This window comes from Labrus mixtus, chromosome 5 (genome assembly GCF_963584025.1).
Source record: "Labrus mixtus chromosome 5, fLabMix1.1, whole genome shotgun sequence".
Classification (NCBI taxonomy): Eukaryota; Metazoa; Chordata; class Actinopteri; order Labriformes; family Labridae; genus Labrus; species Labrus mixtus.
Window position 1 is genome coordinate 18,441,318 of NC_083616.1, and position 17,569 is coordinate 18,458,886.

Genomic DNA, 17,569 nt, shown 5'->3' on the forward strand with positions numbered 1-17,569 from the left:
TTGATTAAATGTACATTTTCTATTGTTACTGGAACATTTGAAGGCAAAGGTGAGGCCTTACTCTGAAGCTTTCTGTCTCTAGATGAGAGAAGAGTAGGAGGTTTCACAATGCCCTTGTGGATCTGCAGATATTTTAAAAACTTTTCCTGAACTGTCTTTTAGTAGAAGAATAGTTCATTGTGTTCAGGCAGTGTCTCAATGTGGCTGCATCTTTAAATGTAAGAAAAAAGCCAAAGAAAATCCAACTTTACCCACAATCACATTTCAAACAACTGATAATTGCTTAAGTCTCGGGGGGAACAAAATTACTCTCCAACCTTCAACGTTTGAGGTGATCAAACTGTAAACCTATAGTCACCTGGAGTTGTCATGTAAAACCTCATAAGACCTCTCTGTGAGAGTGTACTTTAACAACCTTTGTTTCAGAATGTTTAAGTGTCAAACTGTTTTATTAACTGACTACTTAGTGACTTGGTAACTTTTCTGGTACAACATGCTATTCATTTTTTGATCATGATTTTTTGATCATGTTGGAATCAGCATGTAAATGTTTTATTTATTTTCTTTTATCTGTGTAAACAGGACCTGAATCCTCCAAATATATAAGGACCTGTTATTCCAAACACATGACATGTTATCTCTCTAAACTGTTTTTCTTCATATCAGTGCAAAGTGCAGACGAGAAGTGCAAATGTTTTCAAAAGCATTCCAATAATTTTGAGCTGGCTTTGGTTGCATGTAGGAAATCAGTTTATTTAGGGAGAAAGAGACACGGTGCTAGAGTTGTTCATATACAGATACCATCATCAGTATCTGATACTGCCTAAAATGCACCATTGGTCAATGCACCAATCCCATACTGTAATTAATTAGCCTCCAGAAACTTCAACAGTTTGTGGTAGATAATCACGTAACTGTAAACAACAACAACAGTACAGTGCATATGGAACATGCAATGTCAGTCAAAGCTAGCCAAATGGCAGCAACTAGTGTTTATTCACCAAGAGTATATGTTCTTTTTTTAATGCTGCTGGTTTTGGGGGGATGTTAGGTGTTGGCAAATACTGAAATCTGACAAGTTACAGGTTGCACTCTGTATCAGGAAGGAAACATGGTCCCATAACATCACTACCAAACACTTTTTTAATTGCAGGTCAGGGATCAGTAATAAAAAGCGGCATGTATTTTAGTTGTAAATAATGTTACAGTGTTTTTCACAAAATAGTTAAATGTGATGAATATAATAAATATTGTATTTCTATTCATTTAATGAAACCATATTTTAGCTATTTATATTTTGCTATAGATGTTTGCACGCCACGAAAAGGGAAGATCAGCAATCAGCAATCAAAAAACCCCTATTGACCAACCCCACCTGTGGCTAAATTGTCTTGAGGTGATAAGCAGCAGGTCACAAGATTAGATATCTTGTACGTTTTTCACTTTAAAGGAAGAATTTAAGACTGTTTGATCCAGTAGATGTCGCTCTTGAGTACCATCCATAAACCAAAACAAACCGCTGTTTGGCGACACCTCCGCTATTCTGAAGCCTCCGCTCTCCTCCAGCGGCACACCGCCAACCTTCCTCCACTCGCGGTCGCACGAAGGAGATATGAATTAGAGCACACCGTAATTAAGCACCATTTAGCGCAAGCGGCGGGAAAAAAATGTCCTTGGCTCGAACTGCAATTGCCTGTGGTCTGCATTGTTGTGTTAGCCGGCTAATGTTAGCACACTTTGGTCAACTCATAGCTTCACATGTAAACCCGTCCATGTAAACATGACGTAAACACGGCTCTGACAACAGTACAGCTGTTGGGGCTCATGCTTCTCATTCACTGGAGACATGATTCAGAGAGATATTTACAGAGGATATACTTGATTTCTGCTATATTTATGTGTAAAATGTTGCACATTCTTCCTTTAAGATAGATTTATTGAGTTGATTATTGTTGCGTTGATGAAGACAGGCTCCAAGTCAGTGTGTGTTTTAAAACCAGTATGAAACCAAACGGGTCCTTGATGGCAAAGTTCATTCTTAAATTAGAATGAGATCTGTCACGCTAATGTGACACTGTGTTCATCTATGTACTGATCTGGATAAACCGTCCTGCAGCTCTTGGGTTTCTGCACTCAGCAGTGTTATAAAGAGAACTGCTGAAGCACCACTGGCAGCTATAACTTCAGTGTGAAACAGGTTTTACAGTTTGAACTCTCCACACTATAAACGTGTCCTTAAAATATACACAGCAACGGGGTGAATCTACTCAGACAAACAATAACAGAAACACTGTGTAAATGTTGTTTCAGCTAAACTTATTTTTCCAACAAGGATTCTGAGAAGTTAGTGAACAAAAAAGAGAAAGTGCCAGCTGACCACACAGGCATTTAAGCGAGTCGTTTGTAAAGCCAACAAGACGTTCAAGGCAGCAGGATGCACATAATGTGGCTCATGTGACAGTTTTCTCATGAGAGAGGTTATGGTGTCGCTGGGCGGGGGGTTAGCTACAGCCACACTGTGCAGTCGCCAAGCCTCAAAGGCACAGCGAGTTCAATCCCCTGACCCAAAGAGGAATGGAAATCACTCTAACAGGCACCCTTTGACTCCTTCAATAAATGCTTAGCAGTGGCTGAACCTAAGCTGGAGAGAGGAGGGGGAAATCGCCTTGGTATTTAGGGCACTTTGTGAATGATTCAGTCGGGGGAAAGTGAGTCATCTTCCCCCCGTCATTGCCAACAAACAACATCTGTCCAGCTCTGTTTGAGAACATGGAGGAACACGAGTCACCGGCATGTTTAAAAAGCAAATCGATGCACTAAATTACTTGTTAATGTTCCAGAAAAAGGCCTGTCAATCCTGTCTTCCTGTTTCAAAAGGGAGCGTTTCCTTACTTATTATTTCTGTGTCTGGCTTGTTTTTCCGGATTCCAAATGACATACAGTAAATAATTACACGGAGAAAAGCCATCAATCATCAGTGGCTCACCTGCATCATCCTGTTCAAGCTGTTCTTTTTAATTGCAAGACAGAGAGACAAGAATAACAATCCTTTATCTTGTCGGGGTCAAATCAACCGTTCCATTGTTGCATCACAACTTGAACGTGTGTGCAAACAAGAGGCTGCAGACGTATGTGTCCAATGACGCACACAAAGCAGCATGCACTCACACCCAGCTCTTGTGCTCAGTCAAGGTGGCTTTCACTGGAGTTGTGAGAGGGAACATTGCGCTCTGTAACCACTGGCAACAAAGGACAGCCAGTCGAGTGTGTGAATGCATGTCTGATCCAGGGCACTGAGCCAGAGTCCGTGGAGGAAACAGTAAGGATACTAATGGGAGACACATGTGCTCTGGAAAGTCAGAGGCTGCAGGCTTCAAGTTTCCACATCAGGCTTATGTAAGGTTTTGGTTTAAATGGTAAATGGACTTGAGCTTGTATAGCACTTTTCTAGTCTTCTGACTACTTAAAGTTCTTTTACACTACAGGTCACACCAACCCATTCACACACTGATGGCAGAGGTTGTTATGTAAAGTGACCATCAGAAGTAACTAATCCCATTCATACACATCTACGCTGCCGATGACCAGCCGGAGAAACTTGGGGTTAAGTGACTTGCCCGAGGACCAATCAGACATGTATTTGCAGGAGCTGGGGATCGAACCCCCGACCTTCCGTTTGACGTTACCAACTGAGTCGTCCAAACTTAGGTCCAAACTACTTAAAATGTTACAAACTGCTGCTCCGATGTTAAGTGTTGAACACAGAATTTAGTTGAGGAAATTAAACTTTCCACCTGCAGCAGACAAATGTAAAAACAACCTTCTAATTTCAAATTTGAGTCAAGATAGGGCCCTGCCATGCTAATATTTTTGCCTGATTGCATTCAGTGAAAACTTTATAAGTTCACAGAAGCTAATTTTTATTTCCAAAACAAGGCATGTTGTGTCTCAAAAGAATGTATAAAGTCTCTTAAATTTCTCTTGGAATTGTAAAAATGTTAAACGTCTCATTAAATATCTATTAAAATCTAACATTAAATTAACCTTTATAAAAACAATAGGAGAACCCGGTTCAAATCAGCGCATGTTGACTTATAGACCATTTCTCAAGATGTGGGTGTAGTCAATCACATTTGTTTTACATCTTTCTCCTCATGCTACACACATGTAATGTTAGCTGAAGTTACTTTTTGTTCTCAAAGCTATGAATTTAATGCTCAATAATGGCTTTGTAGCATTAGCCTCTGCTATATTATTACAGTACTAAATTCTCTATGCAGACACTCAATACCCGTCACTTGAAATAGATCATCTGTGATGTTAGGTAAGTCTATTTTATTGAGCAATAAGACGTCACTGCAGCCCCTGTTATTTCTGGGGAGTATTTTGGTTTTATGTTTAAAGATAAACAGAGTATCTAATGTGCTAAGAGCCAGCCAGTTTCTGTACGACAGTCAACTGAAAAACGAGACAGTGTGACATGACATCAATGGTGGCATTTGACTGATGCAGCTGTAAATAGACAACTGTGGTTGACACTTAGCGACCGGAGGCATCAATAATCCACTGATACAAAGTAGCTGCCATGACACTGTTGTCATGATTGATTTGCAGAATAATGCAGTGCATTATTTTATCACTAAATAGCACAGCCTATAAATGCAGAATTTAAACTCAATATGTGGAATATAAGACTTCACTAACTTTAGTTACATATTTGGAGGCTGTTGTTTTTTGTTTTTTTAGGTTTTGATTAACAACCACCTAAAGAGCACAAAAGCCAAAAAGTAATGACAATGCACACTTGTTGTAATCAATGAGAAATACTCTCTTATCATATAGAGAGACCACATCAAATATTTTGCAATATATTCTTTTGAACTAACTCTGAAGTCAGCAACGTGACAAAAAAGAGACATGTTGTAAATTGACTAGGGAGTGCGTCCTTGAGAGAGATTTGTGCAGGCTAATACAAGCTGACGGCAAACTGGGGTAACAGATTACACAAGGCTCCATTGCCATGGTTTCACTTCCTGTACTCGTGGCAGGTCTGCAAAAGGCAGCCTGTCTGCTGGAAGAAAACGTTCATCACTTGGATTACTCCCACAGAGTGTGGCAGATTCTCCCTTTGAACCTCTCTCAGAGGCAGCAAACCCACAAAACAAAGACTAAGAGTGGATCAAGGGGATTTAAAGTACACATCATGAATTTCTTTTGGTATCCTCTCAATGACTTTTGCTCTCATAAACTAAAAACAGCTTTGCATTTTGTTCGACCTGCAATCTTATTCAAAATTCTAAACTCCTTAACTTTCAAGAGAGCTTTTTCTAAAGCATTAAGTAACTCCAGTTACTGCAAACCACAACTTTTGGATGGCCTTTCTCTGTTTGCTCAAAAATGGTCCCTGAGGTTAAAGACTCATGCGTCAGACTGCAATTACAGAGTCTGCTTCAACATGATCACAGAGCACAGACACACAGGCATGCACACACATAGGAAAGCTAAGTACGGTTATTTAGTTTTGGAATCTCATCATTTATATGCTTTCATCAGGACCACCTACGCTATCTTAGACAATAAACAAGCCTGGACTGTCACAGCTTGTACTTTTTCTGTTGTAATATTGAACACTCCCGCAGTGACCAGGTGGAAGAGTCAGATGTCAATGGTGTTGTTGTCAGAGGTTAACTTTGTTCTGTAAGTCAAATTTATGGAGTTTTTCACTTGGTATAAAACTATTTTTAAACAAGAAAAAGAGTCTGCAGTAACGCTACCAGCTTTGTGAGGCTTCATATAAAGACAGTGGTGCTTTAAGCTAAATGGTAACATTGACATGCAAACATCAACAAGCCAACGTTTACGGGACAGTATCTATGAGCCCTGGGTTGAATGTTCACCACATCAAAATCCTCTAAATATATGGTCAATTAAAGTGTTTGTTTTCAGTAATATTTTTCTCAAAGTTAAATATTCCCATCTTTTTTTCTGAGATTAGGGGGGCAAGGCTGTATACTTGACTTTAAACATTAATATGACCTGGCTGTACATATTTTTAATATCCAAACTTTAAACAGCCATCTCGCTGTGGTAATTTAACATATGACCTACAAGATAGACTTAACCAATTTGGTACTTTATTATTATCTATTATTATTATTATTTACTCAATTATAATGTTAGTGAACAGTGGGTGAGGAAGACCACATGTTTAGCAGATCAATTACCATATTCACAATCTTATTTCAGCATATTAGTATGCTTACATTTGCTAATAAGAACAAACACATAAAGTGGATTGGAAGTTTGGCAGATTGTTTTGTTGTAGAATCCGGGAAAAGCCAAATTCATAATGTTGGTTAAAAATAAAATAAAAAAGGAAGTGCATCAGCACAGACACTTGGGTTAATTGTTTTTGAACTATTAGTGTTTTGCTAATACACATTTTCCATTTGGGAGATGTACAGTGATGGTCAGATATTAATATTCAGATTTGGAAGTGACAGTAGAGCAGCACACTTTCACCACTGTGCCCCAAACAGGTGGTCTTCTTCAGCTGTAAAAGTGTCACATGTGTTTGGAGCTAACGCTACACGGCTATTTTGGTCTGTGGTGAAGACAGCCTTTAGCCTAGCTTGTGTGACAGTGTGACAAGTCACTTTGAACCTGGACTCAATGACATTTGTCACGGTGACAAGAAAATGTTAAGAATCACTAGTTTCTGTCCTGATAACTGAACCTCTGGAAAAAAAAATATTTGTGTAGGAAATTCCAGTGTTTGTGACTTTGAGAACAGCGCAGGCAGCACTTGCTGTTTAGGCAGTGATAAGAGAGTGTCTGCATGTGCAAATAGCCAGCTGTGGGAGATTTATCAGTCGGGCAAAGGGCTGACCGAAGAGAACATGCAAGAGACAGGCCACACTGAGGAGCTGATAAGGGCCAGTGTTATTACACCTTTCACAAATGATATTTCAGGAAGTTTGCTATGACAGAACAAAACAAGATTCATGTCCTGTTTTCAAACATTGAAAACAAGCTAAAATAGGGAAAGATGAGCAGAAATGATCAAATATAATTGTTGAAGTGTGAAATGATACCACTGCCAAATATGAATTTCACATCCCTAAGTTGATTCCAATCCAACTCGTCGTTTCTTACCTAATAACATTGAGAACAAGATTTTGGTTGCACAACTTTTAACCACTGAGCAAACACTCAGCTATTCTATGTTCCTCCTAAATGCAGCCAAATTTCATAACTACACTTGCATGGGGAGGCTGCTGAAGGTTTAACTGGAGAGCAAATATTGAACTTTCCTGTAGGCGGCTCAGTAATTGTACTTTTGATATGATGTGGTAGAGAGAACACAAGGTTCAAACAACAGGGCACCCACACCTCATCCTTCTGTAAATCCTGTAACTTAAAACCGACTTCTCTCTAATGGTTAATTAAACACATCTTCTGGTACATTTTAACAGGAAATATTCGAGCAAATTTGTGGCTGTTTGTAATGTTAGAGAGGACTTAATTTAAGTTTGTTTCATTGTTATTCTAAAGGTCTTACTAAATGTTTAAATAACAGAAGTAAGAAGAAGTTTCTGTTATTTCAAATGCTTTTTTTCTATTCTTTTTTTTCTAATGTAGCGTAAATTAGTTCCTCTTTCATGGAGATGTATTTCAGCCCCTGTGTCTTTAACCTTTAACATTCCTCCTTTTTTTCTCTGCTTTCAGACGCTGACAACAAAATGCCCATTGATACACTCTTGTGGGCCTCCATACACCAGTTGTGCATTAACAGCTGTTTTCAAACAGAGACGATCCCACACAGTTGACTCAATGTCCACCCAGTGTTTGCTTTTAAATTTCATCCTACGCAACTGTATGACTCTAGAAATCTGCACACAAGATGTCATGATGCAGAAACAGAGGGGTGAAAGGGATCCTTAAAAAAAAATAAAAAGGTCAAAGTCAAAGCAGCAGTGTTGCAGACGTCCTGGCTTTTAGCCATCCCACCAAATGAAGCACCAAACTTCAGACTCCAGACTTCTTTCAAACTCAACGTCCCCAGTTAAACATTTGGAGTCTAAAGCCAGAACTGAGATAACAAGACTTAGCTGTATTATAATCCGAAAGCCAGAAACACATTCATTTTTAATCAGATCTTTCTCATGCTCACTGGACTCTTTTTTTTTTTTTAGTTTGAATATACTGACTTGTAGCTTTATTCATAACTTGTGGTTTTGTAAGGTGTTTTCCACTGTCTTCAGTCTAGCCTTTGTGCCCTCACTGAGTCTAAACCTGAATGAGAAGTTCAAATGAAAGAATGCTTGTCCCCCCCTCATGTTTATCTGCCGACCTGCGGCTCGCCTGGGGCTGAGTGGGGGTGGATTCTACTCAGCTCCAAGACTGTGTGGCATTCCTGAAATGTGTGTTAGCTCACTGTTGCCCCTGTTCCCAATCCGACCCCTCCCTCTTCCAGGAAAGAAACTCCTCCATCACACTTTATACAACCCCCCACATACACACAAACAAACACACACACACACACACACACACACACACACACACACACACACACACACACACACACACAGACACACACACACACACACACACACACACACACACACACACACACACACACACACAAACACACACACACACACACACACACACACACACACACACACACACACACACACACACACACACACACACCTTTAAAAAGCATTAGTTTAAAAAGAACACATCTTCAGGATTTTCAGGAACATGATTTTTTTATCATGTCAGATATTTGTCTACTTTAAAAAAGTACAGCGAGCACGTTGAGTTTAAATATCTGCAGTCGCAACATATAAACATTTTATATCTCCAAAGATATGGTCAATGAGAGGTGATAATTGTATGTGAGTGATAGTGATTCAGAACAACAACTTCTTTCTCAACAGTGAGTTTGCAAACATGAGGGAGAAGTTTCCACAGTGAATTTCACTTTTTGGATCTTCCACAATGGTTTGTCAAGAACAAATAAAAGAAGAACTGTTAAATGAGAATGAGTGGCAATGTCTGGTTGTGGTGCTTTTTGTAAAATACATATAACAAACGTAAAAAAGTGTGTAACATCTTATTAAATAAAAATGTGTACCTGTTAGAAATAGAGTAGGTAGCTTTGACATATAAATGGAACTTAAGCAGCCCGCTGTTTAGTGAGCTGTTTAGAGACCTAGCTGAGGTAATTGGATATCTGGAGGATGCCTTCTGGGTGTTTTAAGTTAGAGGTTTTCAAGGCATGTCCAGCTACTGAGAACACCTGTGTGTTGACAAGGGCTTTTCCTGGAGGGATAATACATCTCACCTGGCCTGGGAACCACCAGGAAGAGCCGGAAATCATTGCTGAGGAGAGGGAGGTCTTGACTCACCTACTTAATGTGCTGCCAAACCAACCCAGCCCCAAATAGGTAGAAGAAACTGGATGGATGGATCTATTTAATTCTTCGCAACAAACTGTGTTCTCACTAGAGGCGAACAATAGAAAATCAAGGAGGGGATTTAGTTGTTTATTGTGACCACTGATCATAGATTCTCTACATAAAGCAAAGAATTGATTGGTATGCACCTTTCCTTTTTCCTGCTTTCACCTTTTTGTGCTACATGATTTTTCGGAGTAGTTTAGCCATGCCTGTAGCCTTTCTCTAGGCTGTAATTAGTGTCGTTCACCTGGCGTTTGAGGAGTACAGCGGTACTGTGGGGCCAGAGAATGTGGCCAGGAATCATGTCCCTCCCTGGGCATAGGACTAAAGGCTAAAGAAAGTAAGACAGATGGAGGAGGAATACTTTGATTAAGATGCTTGAATTTTGATACAGTTCAACGTAAGACATAAAACACAATGTCTGATGTCTTAAGAGAAACTAAACCAAAACTGTCTTGCAGATGGAAATCTCCACATTGCCTTTGTAAAAAAAAAAAGATTGTACTTTTGTGCCCTTGACTGAACTTTCTCCAGTATCTACAGGCCTCCCTCACCCAGCCCACCCTGGTGCCATCCTGCTGAGCCAGAAATGGAAACACAATCAAGTCATCTGTGGTCTGTTTGATTCGGGTCTGAGCCTCACACAGGGGCACAGCCACAGACTGTCCTGAAGAGGAACAGAGGGACTAAACGACGTGACCCTCCCTTCCCTCTCCCTTGGTTGTCATTTATCAGTCCGCTTCCTGTCATTAGACCTCCAGGTATCTGCTCCGGAGTCTGGGAAGTAGAAATTACCCCCTCATTTCTGGCCAGCAGGGGCGTGTTCAGGGGCGTCTGGAGTCAGCTTGTCTTTGAGTGATCCTCTGCACTGATTGATGGTTTTGAGGGGAGTGACCAAGGGTCTTCTGTAGGGCTTCAATTGTGGGGGAAGATGAGAGAAGTTTCACACGGACCCTTAATCTATTCTCTTTTATTTGCACATGGATTCTTGTTAATACATTTATAATTATGGCAAAAAAATGATAATCTTCACACTGCAACTTTATAACAAAAATCTAGTATTGCACATTTAATCACCACCTTGTATTATGTTTCACATAGTAAGCCTTTCGTAAGTCATTTGGGTGTGTATTTTATAAAAGCCATTTACATTTTTTTTACAATAGACTGTAGTCTATGATTTTTACCTGGAGACCACATGTTTCGAAACAGTACCACATACTGTTATATTTTCATCATGAGGTTGTATTTTGTATTTATGTGGGAAACAAATTAACTAAACCAAACCATATGACTTTATTTTTCCATAATAATGGCCTGCATACCTCGACAGCTCACACACAGCTCAGACAGACAGACGGACAGACAGAGCTCCTGAGGCTCCAGCCCATCCAGCGCCTTCAAAGAAGATCTGAGGTTGGAACCTGATTGTCTGAAGCTCTGCAATACCTCTCAGCGTCTCTAGTACCTGGCTCGCCACTGGCTCCCTGCACACCTCGAGCCTGGAAGAAAGTGACAGAACAAAGCAGCGTAAGTGTAAAATCCACTGAAAACATCCTGTTACAACACACAAGACATTCTGTTTATGAGCTCTAGTGTGCATGCCAACACATATGTAAACCACATGTGAATGCACACAGATGCATGAAAACACAAATCTGACCTCTACCCTCACCACAATAAATTAACCCCCCTCCCCCCCACTCTCATTCCACACTAGATAATGTCTTCAACAGGCTGCATACCACATACTGATCCTTTTTTATTGTTGTTGTTTGGAGCGTCTGTCTCAAGGCACATGCAGGTCACATGATGAGAAAAGGCCCTGGGGTTTGGTCACGTGACAAAAGGCATGTTACCTCTGAAGACCACTGTTTACTCTCTTCCTGTCAGTGAGAGGTACACTGTGTGAAAACCAAACGGACTGGAATACACTGTAAGAGCTCACCTTAATGTACACTTAGCACACTGTTCATTCTGCAATGGCTCTTTGACTTTATTTGACTTACATTTAAATATATACATTAAACATACATAATGATACACCCGAGCAAACACACTTCTTGCAAGACTAGTTGTAACAGTCTGAAGGCCGTTATAGGATCTGAAAGCAACGGCTAGGAGAGTAAACATAATGGATCATTTCAATCAACACATGATCAGTCAAACACTGACAGAAATCCTCCTATGAAATGAATGGGAAAAGTAGGGAACAAGGCATATTTGTTGTCTTAGTGAGAGTTACATTAAGAATCACAACTTTCATGTCCATAATCTTAATATGAAGCCACACCAAGCAACCTACATTTAGCTCAGCCTAAAGAATGGGATATGATAGGGTATGGATTTGAATTATTCCATCTGATAAAATGTTAACTTTTGAACTTGTGAACTAAACCTTTGGACAACACCAGGTTAGCTGTTTCCTTTTGTTTCCACTCTTCATTATAAACTCATCAGATATTATACCTACCTTAGTTGGTAAAGAGACACCTGGTTGGTTCTATAACTCCTCTCAGTCTTGTGACACTATTTCTTAAAACATTTTTTTGTTAATCTTAGATAAAGCTGATACAGTAATAATCTGTGATAAAGATAAAAGTTGGGTGTGGAGGTTTTTCCGACCATGCTTAAAGTTCCAGGATGTTGACATCCTGGAAACAGGCTTGTCGGCACAGCTAAACGTAAGAAGCATAACAATATAATTAAATGTTTATTACCATGTTGTAGGACATCCAACGTGCCTTTGTTTATAATGTACTTTCAGTCATTATCAAACACTAAGTTTCTGACACAAATGTTTCTTGTAAACAGAATGTAAAAAGTGTATGAAATATGATACTTCTGTATATATTTTATAGCACACTACATTTAAAAAGATTGTTACATAATTGCTTCGCCTCAGCTCTATTGTCGAGAACCAGTCTACAAATGTATATATTTTGGTTTTAAATGAAACAAACCTTTTAGAACAAATTCATGGTACCAATCAAAATAATAAAATAAGTCATCAGATTTAAGATAGGTGAGATATTCTTTCCAGTCACTGAGTTTTCACAGATCTCAGAAGATACCTGTTGGTCTTTCAGTCATGTCCTAAAAACTCCCATATTCTGTTTAATTTATGACTTTTACCTTATGGTGGCCTACAATAAGGTCGGTTTACCTGAGGCCAGGCAACTGATTTGGTCAGTCTGGAACATTCTACTGTTTGTGCCTCAACCAGACTGGTTGTTTTGCCCATTTAATTAGGATATTCATCTAGCTGCACGCCATTAAAACTGGGGCACTTTGATTGGTTGTGACTCACACTTCAATATTGATGCTGGGAAACCTTTTCAGCTCACAATCAGCCCTTAAACAGAACAGTTAGTGTTGGGTTTAAAATTCAACAAGCTGGACTATTAGGCCAAAACTATGTCGCAATACAAATAATTTTGTGTATAATAAAACAAACTAACAATTAATGTCCTGTTGATCCTATTTATCTAAATAATACAAATATATCTTTAAAGTGACAATGAGTCACCTTTCTTTTGTTATTGAATAAAGGGTGCGTATGAAGTTTCACCCTCTGGGTGTAAAAAAAACTGGTTTGGTCATCGATCCTCTTAAATAATGGCTGTTTCAGACTAAGGCTCTGTCAAACCGGAGGCGGTTACAACAATTAAAACTACTATATGGAAGGACTGTTACAATGGGGATATGTCAAATTTGGATCATTATCATGCCTTTAAAAAGAGAGATTGAGTAGTGCAGAAAGTCATCCAAGATTTTCTCGCATAATAAACTCTGCCCTGTTTCACAAAGCATCTTAACGCTAAGATAATCTCTATTTTAAGTCTGCAGGTTAAGATCTTGTTATCTCTAAGGTGCTTCTGTAACATGGGGCCCATGATTTGTTCCTTTTCAGGGTTTATGTTTCGTTAGACGAGTTCTAATGCCACCATCTTTTGTAGCTTTTCAGTTTGATAATGGAGCAGTAATTTGACATGTTTGTGCTAATGATGCAGGTTTTCTCTCAAAAGTTTTGAAGTCAGTTTTAGTACAAAACATGTCCATCTTTGTGACGGCTGATTATTAGATATGTTGTTGCATGTATGTCCTGTTATATTAACATCTACATAATTACTTTTTATTACATTATTACTGTTGGATTAGTTTCCATGAAATCCATCAGCATTTTTTGCCATTATGGTCATGTTTTTGGAGAGTTAAAAGTTTGCACATCAGCTACTAAGTCAAATGTTGATGCAGGTGCAACTCCAGGTTACTAAAAGAAGTACTAGCCGTGAGAAAGTAGTCACCTGGCATGTGTAATTGGCCACTGTTTTGTGGTAATCACGTGGTCACACCTTTAACAGCAAAGGTAAATATCAGGTAGTCGCAATCACCAATGGAACGTCTCTGATAACATTTTTACAACATGCCCTTTTGTCTGGTCATCCATACAGCTTTTCCACTGAAGCCTTTACAGAAAATTCCTAACATAGCCTCTCAGATCTCAGTGAAAAGGCCCGAGGAAGAATAAAGAAGAAGGAGACTAAAAATAGAAACACAAATTGAAGGCTGTCACCTCAGAGTGAGTGAGAAGAGAACAGGTTGAGCTGCGGTCTGATTTTTTCTTTACATGATCAGGGTCACAGTAACATTGCCTTTGCCATAGTGGTTTGGACATTTGCCCCTTTTATGATAGGCTGCTTTCGATCCAGGAAATAAAACCTTCACTATTGGCACAGTTATTGCTAAGTTTCTAAATTATGAAAGGATATAACAAGATTGCAGCCCTAAACAACAATGGCAGTATGGGGAATAATTCAAGGATTTATGGCAGGAGGCTGGTAATGACACACGGTTGTAATCTTTATAGTGTGATTATTTTACAGTCTACTGAAATACAAGTCATGAGATAGACAGCTGCTAAAAAGCAGATACTTCCAGGCTGAACTTATTTTTCTGCTAAGCTGCCGCCTCATAGGCTTTGGCTCTGTTTTTTTTTAAATTTCTGGTGAACATCAGAGAGTGTGAGAAGACCTAGTGTTAAAGTCATCGGTTCAGGTTTTTCTACAGCAATTCAGGAAGACATGCTTTGCATAATAAGGTGCAACCATGCAACACATAGCCCCCACTCCGTCTCGGTTTTTTCTACATAGTCTCATATAAGCATAGGGGACTATGTAGGGACTGCAAGGGACTGCAGATGTAAATTAGCCTAAGGCTAAATCAGGTGCAATGCATCAAATGGTTACATTTATGTTTTAATTGCACATGGTCCCTTACAAATAAAGTTAAATTGAAATTGAAATTGAAAATGCAAATGATGAGTATATCTGCTTCACCAAGGGTCACTTACCAACCCTAAAAGCGACTTTTATGCTTAAGATCATTCTGGGTGAATTATGTGACTAGACTTTTCTTCATGTAAAACATTTGCCCTTCATGATCATAGCATTAACTGAATAATTTTAGATTATGTTGCTCATGGTGGACTCGTGTTTCGTCTATGTAAATAATATGACTGGTGTTACAGACTTGCATTTGAAGTGAACACAAGATACTTGTGCCCTAATGAAAGCAAAAGCGCTCAGTGAAGAAACCCCTCACCCCAGTTCTGCCCCTACCTCATGACCCTTAGTTGCCACTGCAACCAAAACAGCGTTGCCACCTTCAACACATCCAGGCTGCGTTCATGCTGATACTGATACTACCGACCCTACCACATGGCCCCTATTGCCCCCCCCAACCCAACTATGTAGACTAATGGGAAGCAAGAGCCTTGTGTTGTCAAGTGTCAACATCCCTTCATCTGTGTTTTGTAAGTCAGTACAATAAGTCCCACAACACCTCAGGAAGGTTGGATAGTGAGCTCTAGCGTCCCAGAGCCGACCCCCTCCATGCCAGCTCCCACCGCACCACCATGCAGAACTTATTTGCGTTAATGCATGTTATTGTAACTGAGGGGAAAGAATTTCGCAACTGTTCCTGGAGCCAACATTACAAATGAAATGAAAAGAGAAAGTAGAAACATGCAAAGAGAAGTATGTAGTATAATATGCATTAGTGTTTTGAGTCTGGTAGGAATTAAAAAATGTGATGTGAACAAAAACAGGTTGTACAAATATAAGCAATAGAGATTTCAGAAGGATTCATTGAGCAATAAAAGTTAAAGTGGGTGCTTATATTGCTCCAATGCATGTATTGCAAAATGAAGAGAAGTTGTCCAACGATCGATGATGATTTCATCTATAAGCTCATAGCTCCCCCTAGTGATCACATGGTGTCACTACACCATGACATTGATTGACTGAAATTACCCCTAATATGTAATTCCACTGAGGCAGCAGCTATTAATTCATACAGAGATGTCACACACAGGGATGACACAACAAATCCTCATGTAGCTTCTCCAGAGTCTAAAGCTTCCATTAAAATGTTAAATAGCAGCCTAAATGATTCAACTCCTCTGTGAGCTGTGACAAAATTAATCACTCTGTGGCAAATCAGGAAGATGAGGCGCCTATTAAAATGTAAAGCACAATTTCTCACGAGCAACGGCTATAAAAACTTACCCCAAATCTGTAATGGCCAATAACTTTTGCAAATTGGCTTGCTTTAGATTGAATAAATAGGGTTCTTATTTTAATTATCCCAAATGAATGCAGAGGATTAACTATCTGCACCGCTAAAAAAAAACGTACTGGGGTTAGGCACTGAATTGCAGAGATAAACCTCCTAATTATTCAAAGTTTTACAGTCGCTTTTTTCTTCAAAGAGTTTGAAAAGGACTTTTTTCCCCTCAAAGTTAAGACCTCCTTTTTTTTTAAACTTCCTTTACAAGCAAAACAATGCAGTGTGGGCAGAGCTGCACGTCTCCAGTGGCCAATTTCTGGATTTGAGACATAACTCTGGGGATTAGCCTGAACAGCCGTTAATTGCTTTAAACCAATGACGCTGAATTAATCCTTTGATTTTTGGACTCCTTTTATGATTAGAGCGAGAGAGCAGGGAGGGAGAGAGGGAGAAAAAGAGGAAGGATGAAAGAGGAAACAACAACCTGACGATGACTCGGGCAGCGACCGTTAGCTGAACAGTCTTTCATCAGCATAATGATATGAAAACCTGTAATTTACAGGAGGCAGGGGGTGTTGGGAGAGATCAGATGACTTATCATACTCTCTACTGAAGCCTATAGCAGTGCGGAGCATGCAGAAAGTGCAGGTCAGAAGGGATGATCCCGAAAAGTAAGGAGAAAGACTCTGCAGCTGAGTATATTGAACAGACCAAACTCCTATTTTGGTTTCAATTTCAGACTCAGCAGGTGATGGGTTAGGGTTTGTGTGTGTGTGTTCGTGTGTGTGTGTGTGTGTGTGTGTGTGTGTGTTCGTGTGTGTGTGTGTGTGTGTGTGTGTGTGTGTGTGTGTAAGTTTGTACAGCACAGGTGCCATCATATTTTTTTTCTCTTTCAAGCTTTCTCTATCTCTATCCACAGGAATAAAATGACTTTTTAAAGCTTTGTGATCCTTTGTACATGTCAAACTGTTTCTATTTCTATGCAGCAATTCAGAGTTTTTGTATTTTTTTGTTCTTCTGACTGCAGGTTAGATTTACATTTATTGTAGGGTTGAGTTCATTTCTACTCTTAAGAGAAGGTTGCGACTTTGTATTTACACAAGAAGTTGATAAGTTTTAAGCAATAAAGGTTCCTTATCAATAAAGAGTAACAATCTCAATCATTTACAGTTAAGTAAATGTCTAAAAGGTACCAAATGATGAATGAGCTCATGGCCTATTGATCAAAGCCTGTTAACTCAGTTTTACCAGAGAACTTGAAAGAGGTGTCAAGCTGACTATCCAACTAAAAACATTGCACATTGTATGAAATGTTTTAGAAGTCGCTGTTAATATATCATGTTGTTTACATGACAACATGTGGTTTACATGACATCACACAGCCATTATTATTTGGATCTGGGAGCATTAGATCAAGTGGGGCCAAAAAAACACCTGCAATTACCACTTATTGCCATAGGTGCCGCTAAAGAGAACCAAAAATAAATCTTATAGATTTTCTGCTTTTTAAAAAGAAACTTCAAATTTAAATT